Source organism: Lissotriton helveticus, chromosome 3_1 (assembly GCF_964261635.1).
Source record: "Lissotriton helveticus chromosome 3_1, aLisHel1.1, whole genome shotgun sequence".
Taxonomy (NCBI): domain Eukaryota; kingdom Metazoa; phylum Chordata; class Amphibia; order Caudata; family Salamandridae; genus Lissotriton; species Lissotriton helveticus.
This window is the reverse complement of record NC_136061.1, coordinates 1,464,266,547-1,464,286,454: the sequence shown is the minus strand read 5'-3', so window position 1 is coordinate 1,464,286,454 and position 19,908 is coordinate 1,464,266,547.

Below are 19,908 nucleotides of genomic sequence, written 5' to 3'. Positions count from 1 at the left end.
TCTCACAATCTGCTGTCCCAAGCTTCGATTCTTTTTGTATGCGAACATTGGGCGCGGAAAGGGGCACTCAAGATTCTCTAATAGGTGCCAGTTCTTAAGCACCGTTTGTCTGAGCCTGTGAGTTTCAGGCCCAAAGGTTGTAACACAGACCAATCGGTCTAACTCTTTCTTTTCTTTTGGCTGCATTAGAGTTTCACGGGGGGTGAACCTGGCTCTTTTGTAAGAATGTTTCAATAATTTCTTTGGATACCCCCTATGGACCATCTCATTGCAGAATGTCTGGGCGTGGTAGTCATAGTCCCCTATGCTAGAGCAATTTCTTAGAATTCTCAACATTTGGCCATATGGGAGATTAGCCTTCAGGCTTCTAGGGTGGTAGCTGTTATGATGTAAGATGGTGTTTTTGTCCGTTTCTTTCTTATAGAGCGATGTTACCAATTCTCCATCTTTATTGGTCACCTCAACGTCCAGAAATGTCATTCTTTCATTACTAGTCTCAATCGAGAACTTTATATCTCCATACCTTGTGTTAATCCATTGGTGGAATGCCACCAACTCGGTCTGGCTCCCCTGCCACAGGAGCCAGACGTCGTCTATGTAGCGCCACCATTGAAGAATATTTTGGATGTATGGGTTATTATTCTCCACAAACATGGTCTCATATTGTGCCATGTAAAGCACTGCCATTTCTGGGGCATAAGGACATCCCATAGCTGTGCCCTTGACTTGCATATAGAACTGATCGTTGAATCGGAAGTAGTTCTTTTTTAGTGCTATCTCCGCAAGTTTTAAAATAAATGAAGTAGGCACTCTGTGGGGTTTCTCTCTTTTTTCTAGATATAGTTCAATAACCTCTAGAGCTTCCTCCTGAGGGATTTGAGTATAAAGGGACGTAACGTCCATCGTCGCCATTATTTGTGTAGATGAATCAAATTTTGTTCCTTCCACCTTTAGTAAAAAATCAGCGGTGTCTTTGAGATACAATTTAACTTCCTTTAGGAAGGGCTTCAGGAAAAAGTCAACATACTTAGATATTGGCTCCAAACAGGAGTCACAACCCGAAACGATTGGGCGTCCCGGTGGTTCGGCCAGATTTTTATGAATCTTGGGCAATAAGTATAAAACCGGTATTCTTGGAAACCTTTTATTCAAAAAATCGAATTCTTTATTACCCAAAAATCCTTCTTCCTTTCCTTTGACCAACAATTCGGTGATTAGTCCCTGAATCTGCTTGGTTGGGTCCTCCTTCAACGCTCGGTACCATGTTGTGTTATTAACCTGTTTGAGGCCTTCAACAATGTATTTGTCCCGTGGCCAAATAACGACCGCACCTCCCTTATCAGCTTGTTTTATGACCAGGGAGGGGTCTTCTTTTAAGCTCTGTATAGCATCTAGTTGACCCTTGTTCATATTTGATGGTACATATTTTTTGTTTTTTTCCATTTTGTTGATTGAAGACAACATGATCTGTTCAAACGCCACTATCTGTTTAGGGATATTTTGGTGTGGTACAAACTTAGATCTATTTCTTAATCCTGTTGTTTCTATATTTGGAGGTACCGGTTGGTTACAAAAGAAGGCTTTAGCCTTAATTTTCTGCAAAAGTCAAGAATTTCTATTTTTAATTTGGTATAGTCTGTACGTTTACACGGAACAAATTTTAGGCCCAAATTTAATAGTGACTCTTCGTGGCTTGTTAGCATATGATCAGATAAATTGACCACCACGTTCGGTTTCTCTATGATCGATAAAACCGCTTGCGTGTTCGCATCTCCCACGGGACTTTGTTTCTTGCTCTTCCTTGTTGGCCCCTCTCTAAAAAAGACACCTGTTTTCGTGCGGTATTGCCTCGTGAATCTGGTTCTGAAGATTCCGATGACGAGGTGTCAGAAAAAGTGGCAAAACGGTTTTGGGACCTACCTTGGTAATCGTACAATGCCCTGCGTGACTCGACTTGGGTGTAGTAATCCTCTTTTAAGAACGGACATACTTGTTCCAAATTGAAGGATTTAATATCCTTCTCGTACTTGAGACTTTTATTGTTAATAGTAATGACTTTAAAAATGTGTATGTCTTTTTCTATTTTGTCGAGGAGAGCCTTGGCGTCAGTGACCGCCGGGTTGCCAGCTATAGTTTTTGTAAGTTCTTCTATTTCTTCCAGCTCCTTAGCACATATCCTTTGCGCCGTCTCAATAGTAAGACCATTAGGTCCCGGCTGCATTTCGTGTTAATGAAGCTAAATCCCTTTTTGTATTCGGCGTCTTCCACAAAAATAACAGGTGTATTTTTGACTTGGAGACCCCAAGGGATTGTTCGTCCTTTTAGATGTTTTAACAAGAAAAAAACGTGAAGTTCTGTTCTCACGTGTTTTTCACACAGTCTTGTCAATTTCTCTGACTCGTTTTGTTGCTTTGCAGTAGTGCTTAAAGTAATGGATCCAAACGGTGAAGAGGCTATGAGAGACTGTATATGGCTCTCGCTGAAAGAGAGAGTGTCTTTCTCTGCCATAATATTGAAAGGATCAACAATCCTTCCTCACTTGAATTCTTTCTTTCCGCCCCTTTTGAACTCTCGCGGATATGGTATCCGCTCTAAACTGTGCACACGGGGAGTTAGGTCCTTAGCAAGGGCTGAGGGGGGGTTGGACCATTTAAATATCAAAACACATACACAAGGACCCCCCTTCTCACATTAATTCCATAAAGGATTTTTAGCAAAGACCAAATAAACAATTTGATTAGATCTGGTCTGGTATATTTATTTATACCTCTTAATTTTGTATTTTTTCAAAAGAAACAATTTTACAATGGCAAAGAGAGAAAAAACTCTCAGATTCTTTTCTCAATCATATTGAATCTTTCACTTCTGTTACATAAAAACATTACAGTGCATGTGTGTCACAAAAAACATTTAACAGTACATCCAAACAACAATTCAAATTACAATACAAAAAATACGATTCATCAATTTTGTAATAACTTAAACTATTCAACATCGCAATTTATGCACAAAGAGAAAATAAATTCAATTGTAGCAAGAGCTAAGCAGATTGTCACTTATTCGAATGACACTAGATGTATCGACTGGCTCTTGGTGGAATTGCCGACGCGTTTCAGGTTCGGGTCATCAATCCCCCAACCCTCATCAGGGCTCTAATAGTCATCTGTTTAGGATGCAAAAAGACATATAGTTTTATTGGCAACCTATTCGCCTCTTATCTAAAGCCAACCGTTTGGACAGATTGTATATCTACCTGTATCTTTCTGTGATAGTTGCTCACTTGTGCGTTCTATTTGTGGTGCACTCTTTATTCAGATTTTGGACGGTGCGCCATCAATATAGATTTAACGAAGTCTGTAAATCAACAGAATCTTATTTGTAACTTTTCAGTATACTCACATCTTTGTGGAAAGCTACTAGCGTTTAGCTGTAAAAAACATACCTTCGTATGTACAAGATGGTGCTACGGTGGCGGGAGGAGAGGTGTCTTTGTTTGTTTACTTTTATTCCTATTTAAACAAAAGACATCAATACGCTTTTTATAACTGCATCTTCACTGGTGCTCGACATTTTTGCATTCAAGAAATGGACCAAAGACGTTCCTTACCTGTCTTGTAGTCCAATGTTTTAGAAAGGCTGCCTGGTCGATTTTTCGACTCTGATGTATATTCCTATTTATACAATACAGACATTAATTACTCACGTCTTTCTGTCGTTAATATAGCTTATATCTTAACGAAAGAATGACTCATATTATATGCTCGAACAAGAGCCTACCTGTTTCCTTCAAGGGAACGAGGTGGCGCCTCCGCCTCCCGTCCTGGGGCCCAGCCGGGCCTTAATGATTTATGGATCTCGCCTCTCTTTAGGTTTGTGACTCGCTTCTTTCACCTGGCTTTTTACTTGCTCTGCGGGGGAAACGCGAGAATCAGATCGATCGCGGTTCCTGCCTGCGAGGAAATTTCAGGCTTGCTTTTACTTTGCTCAATTACCTGTGTACTCCGTTAGGGCGAGTCTGGCATGCACGTCCTCAGCTAGTCCTTACAGTGAACGGCGGCAATTTTCGGATGAATAAAAAGACCCATTTCGCCATACAGTGCATTGTGGGAATTCGAGTACTTCAAAGTCAGTATTCATTTTTAAATGGTCACGGTTCTTTCATCGTTATTTAGAAGCATGAGTTTGGGCATACCTACGGGTGCATTTATTTCTTAACCATATCGTAATCCATTTTCAGATGAGTAAAAAGGCGAATCTGTCGTTAGGTGTATTATGGGAGTTCGGGTTCTTAAAGTCAGCATCCACTATTAATAGTCATAATTAATTCACCTTTAATTAGATGCGTTAGTTTTACAGCGACTAAACATATGCTCTGTTTTCACCATATTGTAGTCCTCCCTTGACTCACCAAACATGAATTTAACATATGTATGTTTCTCAAGTACCAAAACTACAGCTTAAGCAGCTGAGCAGTTTGACGCCATGGCTCAGATCCTCGACAACTCGGACATACTGTTCAGTCCGGTTATTGTACAATTAAATTTCAAAATCAAATATGCTTCTTTCTCAAGAAGCATTTTGTCAATGTCTGCAGGGCGCTGTGCGTTATTCATTGTCAGAAGGACGGACCATTTAAAGTCGTTCTCATTGTGAGACTTTTCCAAAAAATGCTCGACTATGGGAGCAGTTATTGTTTTGTTCCTGATTCTAGACCTGTGTTGTCCTACGCGAAGGTAAACTTGCTGGTTTGTTTTGCCAATGTAGATTTTCGGACATGGGCAAACAATCACATAAATGACATTTTTTGTCTTGCAGTTGGAAAAACCGAGGTGTTTCCATTTTACTCCCTGATGTTGGAACTCAATCCCCTCAATAGTGCTGCCACATGAAACACAGTTACCACATCTATGGTGTCCTTCCACTGGTTTCATGTCCCAAAGGGCTAGGAGGTCGTGTTTCGATTGGGGCTTCACCAGATTCGCTCTCACAATCTGCTGTCCCAAGCTTCGATTCTTTTTGTATGCGAACATTGGGCGCGGAAAGGGGCACTCAAGATTCTCTAATAGGTGCCAGTTCTTAAGCACCGTTTGTCTGAGCCTGTGAGTTTCAGGCCCAAAGGTTGTAACACAGACCAATCGGTCTAACTCTTTCTTTTCTTTTGGCTGCATTAGAGTTTCACGGGGGGTGAACCTGGCTCTTTTGTAAGAATGTTTCGATAATTTCTTTGGATACCCCCTATGGACCATCTCATTGCAGAATGTCTGGGCGTGGTAGTCATAGTCCCCTATGCTAGAGCAATTTCTTCGAATTCTCAACATTTGGCCATATGGGAGATTAGCCTTCAGGCTTCTAGGGTGGTAGCTGTTATGATGTAAGATGGTGTTTTTGTCCGTTTCTTTCTTATAGAGCGATGTTACCAATTCTCCATCTTTATTGGTCACCTCAACGTCCAGAAATGTCATTCTTTCATTACTAGTCTCAATCGAGAACTTTATATCTCCATGCCTTGTGTTAATCCATTGGTGGAATGCCACCAACTCGGTCTGGCTCCCCTGCCACAGGAGCCAGACGTCGTCTATGTAGCGCCACCATTGAAGAATATTTTGGATGTATGGGTTATTATTCTCCACAAACATGGTCTCATATTGTGCCATGTAAAGCACTGCCATTCATTTCTGGGGCATAAGGACATCCCATAGCTGTGCCCTTGACTTGCATATAGAACTGATCGTTGAATCGGAAGTAGTTCTTTTTTAGTTCTATCTCCGCAAGTTTTAAAATAAATGAAGTAGGCACTCTGTGGGGTTTCTCTCTTTTTTCTAGATATAGTTCAATAACCTCTAGAGCTTCCTCCTGAGGGATTTGAGTATAAAGGGACGTAACGTCCATCGTCGCCATTATTTGTGTAGATGAATCAAATTTTGTTCCTTCCACCTTTAGTAAAAAATCAGCGGTGTCTTTGAGATACGATTTAACTTCCTTTAGGAAGGGCTTCAGGAAAAAGTCAACATACTTAGATATTGGCTCCAAACAGGAGTCACAACCCGAAACGATTGGGCGTCCCGGTGGTTCGGCCAGATTTTTATGAATCTTGGGCAATAAGTATAAAACCGGTATTCTTGGAAACCTTTTATTCAAAAAATCGAATTCTTTATTACCCAAAAATCCTTCTTCCTTTCCTTTGACCAACAATTCGGTGATTAGTCCCTGAATCTGCTTGGTTGGGTCCTCCTTCAACGCTCGGTACCATGTTGTGTTATTAACCTGTTTGAGGCCTTCAACAATGTATTTGTCCCGTGGCCAAATAACGACCGCACCCCCCTTATCAGCTTGTTTTATGACCAGGGAGGGGTCTTCTTTTAAGCTCTGTATAGCATCTAGTTGACCCTTGTTCATATTTGATGGTACATATTTTTTGTTTTTTTCCATTTTGTTGATTGAAGACAACATGATCTGTTCAAACGCCACTATCTGTTTAGGGATATTTTGGTGTGGTACAAACTTAGATCTATTTCTTAATCCTGTTGTTTCTATATTTGGATGTACCGGTTGGTTACAAAAGAAGGCTTTCAGCCTTAATTTTCTGCAAAAGTCAAGAATTTCTATTTTTAATTTGGTATAGTCTGTACGTTTACACGGAACAAATTTTAGGCCCAAATTTAATAGTGACTCTACTTGGCTTGTTAGCATACGATCAGATAAATTGACCACCACGTTCGGTTTCTCTATGATCGATAAAACCGCTTGCGTGTTCGCATCTCCCACGGGACTTTGTTTCTTGCTCTTCCTTGTTGGCCCCTCTCTAAAAAAGACACCTGTTTTCGTGCGGTATTGCCTCGTGAATCTGGATCTGAAGATTCCGATGACGAGGTGTCAGAAAAAGTGGCAAAACGGTTTCGGGACCTACCTTGGTAATCGTACAATGCCCTGCGTGACTCGACTTGGGTATAGTAATCCTCTTTTAAGAACGGATATACTTGTTCCAAATTGAAGGATTTAATATCCTTCTCGTACTTGAGACTTTTATTGTTAATAGTAATGTCTTTAAAAACTTGTATGTCTTTTTCTATTTTGTCGAGGAGAGCCTTGGCGTCAGTGACCGCCGGGTTGCCAGCTATAGTTTTTGTGAGTTCTTCTATTTCTTCCAGCTCCTTAGCACATATCCTTTGCGCCGTCTCAATAGTATGGACCATTAGGTCCCGGCTGCATTTCGTGTTAATGAAGCTAAATCCCTTTTTGTATTCGGCGTCTTCCACAAAAATAACAGGTGTATTTTTGACTTGGAGACCCCAAGGGATTGTTCCACCTTTTAGATGTTTTAACAAGAAAGAACCGTGAAGTTCTGTTCTCACGTGTTTTTTACACAGTCTTGTCAATTTCTCTGACTTGTTTTGCACGGAGATGTGTTGATGGCACCCCTAGGCTCTGACAGATTATGAATCAGCCTGAACTCGCCCTCCTCCTTCTTTGGAACCACACCCAGGGGTGAGTAAACACAATTCTGGACAGGGTTCTGATCAAAAGGACAGGCTATTCTGCCCAAACACAATTCTTTAGTAATCTTGGCCGCTGCCACCCCTGGATTGGTTCTGACAGACAGCTGATTTTTATACTCAGAGGTCCCTTTGTAATCCTCCGCTGGGATCCTAAAACCATACAAAAAACCTTCTTGTAAAGTCTGCTCATCTAATCTCTGTCTGAGCTCTGCGACGCTTTTCCACAACTGGTCCACCTTTCCCCATCTCCTATTCATGGTTGCCATACTACGCATCATCCCTTCCAGCATGTGTTCCATGCGGGACCGTTTTGCGCAGCGTCTACTAGCCATCCTCTTTCTATTAACACTGCCAAGTACCCTACACCCTGCCCTGTAACAGCACTGTCCTCACACCTCTTTCACTTGCTGAAGTTGGATGCACACAGGCTGGCCGTAAGCACCACGCAACTGTGACCGCGACACACCAGCTAGCCTGGGTGTTGGGCGAGCGTACTCTAGCCCGGCGGCCCTCCAGAAGCAGTGAATTCATGCCTGTCTGTGTCCCCTGTTCAATTTGTCCACCGCTTCACTCCCAGTCATCCCCACAAACAGAGGCCCCCCTTAATGGTCCTGCGAAGAGAAACAATATTAGCATATATCATGTACACCCAAGCGCTAAACTTATTTAAACCCGGAGTTGTGGCTGTCACCAACTAAGTTCACTTAAAAAAGGAAGCGAGCATCCAGCCCACAAACCTCAACAAGCAGGCATCAGAGCACTTTACAAGAGCAGAAGGAATAGCAAGTATGTATCAGAGCACTTTGCAAGAGCAGTCTCAATAGCATACCAGCATTCGAATCACCGAGCTACTCAGTATGCCTAGGGCCCCTTTTAAATTAACCACCATACATTTGCAATGCAGCAAAACTGTAAACAAAATTTACACACAGCCTGGCCAGTACGGGGATCGAATTGCACCACCCCGCCCGTGGCACTACCTCGGCACCCCCCTCTCACCTGTGCTCCACGGCCCAGACCAGTGGTGCTGCTTACGTTGCCTCACACACACTCGGGCCGCCCTCACGCTCAAGACCCTCCCGCAGTACCTAAAGCGCCCGCGAGCACGGAAAAAACCACCGGAAAGCCACCAACCGCGCCAGCTCTCTTAAATCGTTGACCTCGAGCCCCGCTCCACCGCTGTCCGATGCTCCACAATCCACGCTCTGCAGGAAAAGAGAAAAAACAACAAATCCGCCAACCTGCTACACTCGAACTCGGATTCAACCTTGAACCCGCGACGTTCCTCGACCTGGCGATGACCCTCGACCTGTAAAACAAAACAAGAAAAAGATCACAGCCTCCTAGAAGGCTGGGGGGCAAAGTGCAGGCAAAGGAGCGTGGGAACACAAGAACGTCTCCCGCTCTCCTCAGTCTTATAAACACCAAACCAGCCAGACCAGTTCCAACTTGTCTGACCTTGGCTCCCCCCTTTGACCTGGAATCGGTCCAATCGCTTCCCGGTCAATTGGGGGGGCACGACCAATCGATAGTGAGGCACGCCTACCACGTCATAGTGATGTGGCGGGGCGTGCCCCACCAAGGATCAAAGACACAAAGGGGGAGGGGGCCACCATACATGGGGGGGCGATGCGGCCCGCCTTTCTCTTTGCTGCTCCACTTGGACGTAACAACCAGAACACACCATACCCTCTCCCCTTTTGGGAGGGCTAACGGGGAGGAACAGCACAGACTCTTGTGTGGATAAAGTGGTCACAAATGTCCACCTATAAATTTGAAAAATGGAAATCAACCTGGTAAGGCGGGTCATCAGTGCCGAACAAATCTGACATCCTAGAGGCCTGGGAAAAACTTACATTAGTATTGGGCATGTTGCTCCGAGTGAAGAGGCCGAGAATAAAAATAAATGAGGAGATCAAACAAATCAAAGGGCCCACAGGAAAATAAAACCAGCCACCTCAAAAAAGGAGCTAAATTTAACAGCTAAGCACTCTAAACAACTAATTTTGGAACTCAAAAGGAAAGAACAAGATGAGAAATGGATATAAAATTGAGCTGCTGGACCCCATTAAAACCCAACAATTTGGGCAATATCTGAACAACCTAACTTATGGGGCCTCAAATAGAGGAAACTTGGTCCCAGACGATACATGGCTTGTACACGTGAAGTCCCTATATACTAGAGACCAGGGTATCACTGGTCTAAACGAGTATGATCTGAGAAGGACATCAAAAGAAACGGGAGTTGAGGAACCCATGTCTCAGCAGTACACGAAGGCCCAAGTTAAACAGCAGTAGTATGCATCGTCCTAAAATGGATTAGAAAAAACAGCACCATGTTTCAAAATGGCCTGCCATGCTTCTTATTCAGAGAGGACAAGCAGTTTTTGGCCTCGATCCTTATACCACTGTATGTAGAATGTAGGCACCTGGTAGAAGTGCCAGACTCACGGAGGGGCTCTCTTATGCAGCCTATATTTAAGAAAGGCGCAAACACTGACCTAAAAATGTAAACGCATTATAGCCCTACTGCACATCGAGGGAAAACTTAAGTCAGTAATCTCCTGCGGGAACTAGCAGGCAGGGCACACACTGAAGGCCTCCTACCATTTAATCAGACAGGATTCCGATCAGGTTTCTCAACAGTTGATAACATCACAGTCCTCTAGTACTTAGCCCAGCAAGCAGTATCTCACTATTCCCTCCCAGTTTGGGCCTGTTTTAGTGACTACTCACCTGGCCTTGATTGGGCAGTCCAAAACATCTTTTGGCTGAAACTGAAGGGGTGGAACATCTACCTGAAAATATTGCGAGCTTTTCCCTCACTGTACTCTAGGACCTGGGTAAGGATCAAACTCTCTGGGGATTCTGCTACGGAAAAAATCACCACAGAACAAAACCTAAAGCAGGGGTGCGTGTTGGCGCCACTACTATTTTACCAATACACCGCAGACTTGGGCCCGACGTTAAATGGAGCATCTCTTGCTATACCGAGAACTGGAAATAAAAAAATCCATCTGATGCAAAATGCGGATGGCTTAGTACTTCTGGGCCACACCAAAGTAGGTCTACCAAAAGCCCTCAACGCTCTGACTAAATACAACCTACAGAAAAAGCTGGTTGCCAATGTAAGTACATCAAAAATTTTGATTTTTGATGGCCACTCAAAAAAAGGCTCACCAAAAGGCGGTTGGGATCATTAAGACAGGAAAGTGTAAAAGGCTAAAACTACCTGGATGCTTGGTTGCGCCAATCAGAACAACCCTCTCTCCATCTAAAAATATTAAGGTCAAAAGGGAAGATGGTTATATACACCCTTTGTAAGCTAAATGCCACTCATGACAGTCTAACGACAACATCTATACGAAGGTTAACACAGACAAAACTGTTCCCGTCAGTCAACTATGCGGGCCGAAGACGGCTGTAATGCCAGAAACCGGTCCCCGGAAGCTTGTTTCCTTCCCAGTGTAAGAATTGGCTTTTGTAGTTTGGTTTGCCCTGTTCCCATCATGCACTGGGACAGGAACAGACTAATTTGCATACAGCCAGGTTCTGAAACTGGGATGGTGCAATGAGCTAAAAAACGGTGTTGGATCTAGCCCTGATCTCTTGACTGGGTGAGAGTATTCTGCTTAATTCAGAGACTCTGTCCCTCACCACCCCTTGTTGTAAATAATTTTGTCCACCCTAAGCGTGGAAGGGTATACTCAGACATGAGTCCCTTGCTCATTGCACCATCAGGATTCAAGCAAGCCGGGCCGAAGACGGCTGTAATGCCAGAAACTGGTCCCCGGAAGCTTGTTTCCTTCCCAGTGTAAGAATTGGCTTTTGTAGTTTGGTTTCCCCTGTTCCCATCATGCACTGGGACAGGAACAGACTAATTTGCATACAGCCAGGTTCTGAAACTGGGATGGTGCAATGAGCTAAAAAACGGTGTTGGATCTAGCCCTGATCTCTTGACTGGGTGAGAGTATTCTGCTCAATTCAGAGACTCTGTCCCTCACCACCCCTTGTTGTAAATAATTTTGTCCACCCTAAGCGTGGAAGGGTATACTCAGACATGAGTCCCTTGCTCATTGCACCATCAGGATTCAAGCAAGCCGGGCCGAAGACGGCTGTAATGCCAGAAACTGGTCCCCGGAAGCTTGTTTCCTTCCCAGTGTAAGAATTGGCTTTTGTAGTTTGGTTTCCCCTGTTCCCATCATGCACTGGGACAGGAACAGACTAATTTGCATACAGCCAGGTTCTGAAACTGGGATGGTGCAATGAGCTAAAAAACGGTGTTGGATCTAGCCCTGATCTCTTGACTGGGTGAGAGTATTCTGCTCAATTCAGAGACTCTGTCCCTCACCACCCCTTGTTGTAAATAATTTTGTCCACCCTAAGCGTGGAAGGGTATACTCAGACATGAGTCCCTTGCTCATTGCACCATCAGGATTCAAGCAAGCCGGGCCGAAGACGGCTGTAATGCCAGAAACCGGTCCCCGGAAGCTTGTTTCCTTCCCAGTGTAAGAATTGGCTTTTGTAGTTTGGTTTGCCCTGTTCCCATCATGCACTGGGACAGGAACAGACTAATTTGCATACAGCCAGGTTCTGAAACTGGGATGGTGCAATGAGCTAAAAAACGGTGTTGGATCTAGCCCTGATCTCTTGACTGGGTGAGAGTATTCTGCTTAATTCAGAGACTCTGTCCCTCACCACCCCTTGTTGTAAATAATTTTGTCCACCCTAAGCGTGGAAGGGTATACTCAGACATGAGTCCCTTGCTCATTGCACCATCAGGATTCAAGCAAGCCGGGCCGAAGACGGCTGTAATGCCAGAAACCGGTCCCCGGAAGCTTGTTTCCTTCCCAGTGTAAGAATTGGCTTTTGTAGTTTGGTTTGCCCTGTTCCCATCATGCACTGGGACAGGAACAGACTAATTTGCATACAGCCAGGTTCTGAAACTGGGATGGTGCAATGAGCTAAAAAACGGTGTTGGATCTAGCCCTGATCTCTTGACTGGGTGAGAGTATTCTGCTTAATTCAGAGACTCTGTCCCTCACCACCCCATGTTGTAAATAATTTTGTCCACCCTAAGTGTGGAAGGGTATACTCAGACATGAGTCCCTTGCTCATTGCACCATCAGGATTCAAGGAAGACGGCTGTAATGCCAGAAACCGGTCCCCGGAAGCTTGTTTCCTTCCCAGTGTAAGAATTGGCTTTTGTAGTTTGGTTTGCCCTGTTCCCATCATGCACTGGGACAGGAACAGACTAATTTGCATACAGCCAGGTTCTGAAACTGGGATGGTGCAATGAGCTAAAAAACGGTGTTGGATCTAGCCCTGATCTCTTGACTGGGTGAGAGTATTCTGCTTAATTCAGAGACTCTGTCCCTCACCACCCCTTGTTGTAAATAATTTTGTCCACCCTAAGCGTGGAAGGGTATACTCAGACATGAGTCCCTTGCTCATTGCACCATCAGGATTCAAGCAAGCCGGGCCGAAGACGGCTGTAATGCCAGAAACCGGTCCCCGGAAGCTTGTTTCCTTCCCAGTGTAAGAATTGGCTTTTGTAGTTTGGTTTGCCCTGTTCCCATCATGCACTGGGACAGGAACAGACTAATTTGCATACAGCCAGGTTCTGAAACTGGGATGGTGCAATGAGCTAAAAAACGGTGTTGGATCTAGCCCTGATCTCTTGACTGGGTGAGAGTATTCTGCTTAATTCAGAGACTCTGTCCCTCACCACCCCTTGTTGTAAATAACTATGCGCAGCAGGCATTTCCTGGTATGCTAGCTGTGGACTTGGAAAAAATACAATGTTCAGCTTACAAGAAACTATCAATCAATCATGGCATTTGTATAGCGCATTACTCACCCGGAGGGTCTCAAGGCGCTTGGGGAGGGGGGGTCTGCTACTGCTCGAACAGCCAGGTCTTGAGCTGCTTCCTGAAGGCGAGGTGGTCCCGGGTCAGGCGGAGGTGGGTCGGGAGGGAGTTCCAGGTCTTGGCCGCCAGGTAGGAGACGGACCTTCCTCCTGTTGTGGCTCTTCGGATGCGGGGGACGGCGGCGAGGGCGTGGCTGGTTGATCGGAGCTGGCGTGTGGGAGTGTAGAAGTTGATGCGGCTGTTGAGGTATCTCAGGCCTTGGTTGTGTAAGGCTTTGTGTGCGTGGGTGAGGAGACGGAAGGTGATTCTCTTGTTGACCGGGAGCCAGTGCAGATCTCTCAGGTGTCCGGAGATGTGGCTGTGTTGGGGGATGTCGAGGATGAGTCTGGCTGAGGCGTTCTGGATTCGCTGAAGTCTCTTCTGGAGCTTGGCGGTGGTTCCGGCGTAGAGGGCGTTGCCGTAGTCCAGTCGGCTGGTGACGAGGGCCTGGGTGACCGTCTTCCTAGTCTCGGTGGGGATCCACCGGAAGATCTTACGTAGCATGCGCAGGATATTGAAGCAGGACGAGGAGACGGCGTTGACTTGTCTGGTCATGGAGAGTGAGGAGTCCAGGATGAAGCCCAGGTTGCGTGCGTGGTCTGTTGGTTTGGGTGCGGTGCCCAGGGCGGAGGGCCACCAGGAGTCGTCCCAGGAGGAGGGCGAGGAGCCCAGGATTAGAACTTCCATCTTGTCTGAGTTCAGTTTCAGGCGGCTGGTCATCATCCACTCGGCTACGTCTTTCATCCCTTCGTGGAGGTTAGTTCTGGCGGTGGCGGGGTCGTTGGTGAGGGAGAGGATCAGCTGTGTGTCGTCGGCGTAGGAGATGATGTTGAGGTTGTGTTGGCGTGCGATGGCCGCAAGGGGGCTCATGTAGACATTGAAGAGGGTGGGGCTGAGCGAGGAGCCCTGAGGAACGCCGCAGATGACTCCGGTGGCCTCTGACCTGAACGGGGGTAGGCGGACTCTCTGTGTCCTTCCAGCGAGGAAGGAGGTGATCCACTCTAGCGCCTTCTCTTGTATTCCAATGTTACTGAGGCGCTGCACTAGGGTGCGGTGGCAGACCGTGTCGAAAGCCGCGGAGAGGTCCAGGAGGATGAGGGCCGCCGTTTCCCCATTGTCGAGCAGGGCTCGGATGTCATCGGTGGCAGCGATGAGGGCGGTCTCAGTGCTGTGGTTGGCCCTGAAGCCTGACTGTGAGAGGTTGAGGGATCCTTTCGTCTCGAGGAAGGCGGCCAGTTGCTTGTTGACGGTCTTCTCGATGACTTTGGCTGGGAACGGGAGGAGCGAGATGGGGCGGTAGTTTTTGAGTTCGGAGGGGTCTGCTGTTGGTTTCTTTAGTAGAGCGCTGAGTTCGGCGTGCTTCCAGCTGTCCGGGAAGGTGGCGGTGTCGAAGGAGTTGTTTATGATGTCCCGCAGATGGGGTGCGATGACTGCGTCGGCCTTGTTGAAGACGTGGTGAGGGCAGGGGTCGGTAGGAGATCCAGAGTGGATGGAGTTCATCGTGCGGATGGTGTCTTCGGTGCTGATCGTGGTCCAGGCGCTGAGGGTGGTGGTGGGGGGCGTTGGTGCGGTCGTGGAGAGCGTTGGTTGTGTGCTGAAGCTGTTGTGTATGTCCGCGATCTTGTTGTGGAAGTAGGAGGCGAGGGAGTTGCAGAGGTCTTGCGATGGGGTGATGTCGTTGTTTCCGGCGTTGGGGCTGGAGAGCTCGTTCACGATGTTGAAGAGTTCCTTGCTGTTGTGTGCGTTGTTGTCCAGGCGTTCCTTGAATGCTGTTTTCTTGGTGGCGTGGATCAGTTGATGGTGCTTTCGGGTGGCGAGCTTGAGGGGGGTCATGTTGTCCGGTGTTGGGTCTCTTCTCCAGGCTCTCTCGAGGATGCGGCAGTTTTTCTTGGACTATTCTATCTTCCCTCCTGTACAAGGAACACCTTGTTCCACCCTGAATTTGATCTTCTTAAAAAAAATGAGAAGGGCTGGCCACTTTGGCACCATACTCTTTTCTGGTAAACGCGGCAGCAGAAAATTCTATGAAGGCTCTCATAAAAATAATTTTTACCAGACTGAACAGCCCCCGGTCCATAAACCTTGCGGTAGCAAAATAATCTTTGCAACTGGCCATGGAGAACTGGGTCCCAAATATAATTGATTAAACATCTGGTAAAACAACAACAAAAAAGCAATTGCTTTCACAGTCTCATGTTCTAGACTTTGGAAGTCTCCAGGCAAAGGACCTTCGTGAAACCATGAAATTATCACAAACAATCCTGACAACAAAGGTCCATCTCAATCAGGTTGTGGGAAATCAGGCCTTAAATCAAAACTTAGCAAGCACAACAAGATGACTTATGCTCACTATGTCACTCCAGTTTAGACCCAGCCATATACAAATCAGTCTTGACCTTGTTCCTCATGGGAGTAGGCCAGCCAGAACTGCCAGACCAGGTCCTCTGGACCAGAAAGAAGCATCCTGGGACCAGTTTTGGGGTATTACACCTCATCAGCCAGGTTAGCTAAAATCCAGTGGCACAGTGAGCAAGGTACCTATGTATGGGCATACCCTTGGTCACTTAGGGTGAACATAGCAAACACAACAAGATGATTAAACTTTTCAAGCACTCAACCTCAGTCACAGATATGGGTTTAATCATTGTTCTTTTGCTCACTATGCCACTCCAGTTTAGACCCAGCCATATACAAATCAGGCTTGACCCTGTTCCTCATGGGAACAGTCCATCTGCCGAGCCAGGTCCTCTCTGGACAAGAAAAAAGTATCCTGGGACCGGTTTCGGGGTATTGCACCTCATCAGCAAGTCTAGCTTGAATCCAGCTGCACAGTGAGCAAAGTACCCATGTATGGGCATACCCTTGGCCACTTAGGGAATGCAGAGGAGATCGGGAGTGGAGAGCGGACTTACCAGGGCCAGCTGTGGGCACGCCGCGCTTGGAGCAGCCTCTCCTGGTGATTCCTGAGCAATTAGCAGTGACCGGTGGACTGGTGAGTGCTCCCGGCATGTAGCGGGAGACGCGGCGACTGCCATTTTCCCTCAGTGCAGCACAGCCCGGGAAACAATTATGCTCATCCAGGGGGGGACTGATGGGGATGCCTGATGACAGCATGGGTCTCCGCTGAGCCCGAATTTTGCCTGCATATTTTGATTTCACACCGCAATTAGCATCCAACACGGTTCAGAGATTGGGCCTGTCTGACCTCGAAATGGCGCCTGCAGAGGACGTTCGGCCTTGTAATATCTGTGAGCCTTTTCCTCCAAGAACTCTTCCATACCAGCGCAGGGACATGTTTCTTCAATTCAGTGGGCAACATTTCTGAACCTTCCACGGCCCACCTCTGGCACTATCTGCTCCTTTGGCATTAGCCCCCACATCGGCCTGAGGCCTGGAAGGGAGTGGGGTCCCTCCTCTATTGGATTGCCTGCGGGAGCAAAGGGGCAGTGAGTACAGAGCACCTTGCCTTGGATGGTACTGAAGGCAACTTGATGTGGGCACACTGAAACAGTCTGAGATCCAGTCCTAGTGGGCTTGTGGGGCTTAAGTCTCATCGGCACCCCGGTCCGAGGCGGAATATCCCTGATTAGAAGAGGGGCCATGGGAGCTTTGGATGTTGTGACCTAGCAGCCCTGTACTCCAGACACCACCTTCTGAAGCTATAGTCTACCTCCCTATGCCGCCCAAAAAACAATCTCAGAGCAACAGGGTCTCTTCTTAAATCACTTCCGCTTCCAACACTGGCTCACAGCTGGGAGTTGGGGAGGAGGCCGGAATGGCGCTGTACAAGGAGGACCTGCTCACTTCATTACAAGCATTCAAACAAGAACTATGGGACAAACTGAGAACGGACATGATACAATCTCTGGAATCACTGAAGGCAGACCTCAGTGGTAGACTCACTTCCCTTCAGCAGGACATCGACTCAGTTGGCACAAGAGTTCTGGACATGGAGGCTAAAACTGCAGACCTCGACTGACGAAAGGAACAGATCTCTGAGATGATGAGGGAACTCCAGACTCAACTCACAGCAACACAACTTAAACTGGAAGATTTGGAGAATGGGTCCCGGCTGGATAACATAAGAATACGCAACCTGGAGAAAGAGGCAGAAGGCCCAGATCTCGAGGTCTTCATTACGGGTATGTTCTCTGAGTTATTGGGAGCAACATCACTCAAGGTGAAGCTGGAGAGAGTCCATAGAGTAGGAAGACTTCTGCAGGGTGAGAAACTTTGACCAAGGGACATCCTAGCCAAACTCCACTCTTTCAAAACCAAAGAAGCTATACCCCAGGTTGCCAGGAAAGTGGATGTTGTGAAGTTCCAGGGATGCTCATGTAGGACACTATCCGATATCGTTGGACCTAACCCTTTGGTCTCAGCTTTGACTACAAAAACAAGGCGCTGCATGTTACTGAGGTCCACGAGGCATGCCGTATAGTAGGAATCCTGCCACCTGCAGACAACTCAGGAGTGAGCATCTCCATGCTTCAGGGCGTAGAGAAGGTAGGGGAAGGTGAGAGGAATGCCTGGCGCGGCCGTCGACCCCCCAGAACGAAGAAGACTTGGGGTCTCCCGGAGTCGAACCGACAGACTCCACGGAATGTGCCGGACAAGTGATCTCTACTACCTGCTCTTAAATTTGGTGTAACAGGAGTTGGAGGTGGCAGAGCTGCATCAATACTCGGAGACAGACAAGCAAGAACTAATACCCCCTGAGGCTCATACGCAATTTTGTTTTGGAACCAGACGCTGCAGACTTCGGCGACATATATCCCTTATTCCTGCAGACGCTCCGACGATGAGGAAGTCTTTACAGGGTTAATGGAGGACGGTGCTTGGCTCTACTGTTAGCTGTATAGTAGAACTTTTGGCAGCGGACTGTGGTCCGCATTGCCTCACTGTGTCGGGTCAACACCACGAAGGAATTATGGACTGGGGACATGCAGTCCCAAAGTGCTGAGGAAGGCATAGGCTCTGAAAAGTGGGACAGATACAGGGGAGGCATGGTTTAACGGTCCGAGAGGTGGGGGAAGGGGTTTGGGAGGGGTGGAGGGGGGGAGGGACACAGGTCAAGATTTGGCCACGAGAAGCACATTCATTCCCCACCTTCACTATGGTAATCACCACACTGTCCTGGAATATACGAGGTATGAATGCTCCCTCTAAGCGTCATAAGATTTGGAAATACCTCACAGACAGACACTACGACATGGTAGAGCTCCAAGAGACCCATCTCAAATGCTCAGAAGATCACAGGTTAAAACATAAGGCTTATCCGTTAATCTATAAATCTTCCTCCATCACAAAACATAACGGGGTGGCTCTCCTTTTTCACTCCTCCCTCAAATTCCAGCCAGTAGACTATAACATGGACAGGGAGGGATGGGTTCTAACTGGGACGGGGCACATCCGGGGAAGACTGCATACCATAGCATCTCTATACGCACCCAACACTAGCCAGGGGGGATTCCTCCACTCCGCTCTCTCTTTGTTGGGGGGCTTTGCTCAGGGGGAAATAAATTCTCATGGGGGACTTTAACCTTACCTGGCACTCGAGGCAGACAGCTTGAACCCACACAAATTCCATACGGGGAGTTTCCCAAAAGCTTTGAAACAGGCAGTTAAAAATATGGGCCTTAGGGACGCTTGGAGGGAGATGCACCCAAATGATTCGGATTACACGTTTTTCTCTCATGACCACCGCAACTATTCAAGGCTTGACTATACCTTTATCAGCCAGGTGTTGACTGGCCAAGTTCAAGAGGCCATTTTCCACCCCATTATTATCTCAGATCATGCTCCGCCTGTGGTATCCCTGGATTGGTCGGGTCCAGCACCTAAATATATGAGATGGTACTTTCCCAATGCCCTCATTCCCGATAGGACATTGTGAAATTCACTATGAGCCTCTATTAGGGACTTCTTCTGATTAAATGACCCCCAAGCCACCTCCATGGGGAACAACTGGGATGCATTTAAGGCAGTGGTCTGAGGTCAATGTCTATCCCTCATGTCCGCTCTTAACAAGGAGCGGGCAGTGGAGAGACTGCTTCTAGAGGGAGAGTTGCAGACTGCAGAACGTGAGCACAAGGCCAACCCCACACTCACACTTCAGAGACAGGTCACAGCCCTGAAGGGGAAGCTGCAGGCCATATATTCAAACAGAGCAGAACTGACTTTACTTCTCTTCCAACAGACAGCGTATGCCCAGGGTAATAAAGTCGGGCCGTACTTGGCGTGCCAGCTGCCAGTCAAAAGGAAGAGGGAGTATATCGAAAGCATTACAGACACCACGGGGGCCAAGATTTGGGAAGACTCCGGAAAAGTGTGAATCTTTAGAGATTTCTATGACACTTTATACACACCCGACCAACCGGACCCCTGTGCACAAGCAAATTACCTTAACACAGTGACACGACCTCAAGTCACGCCTATGCCAAACAAACAACTGGGTGCGCCTATGACAGAAGAGTAAGTCCAGACAGCCATAAAGAGTCATA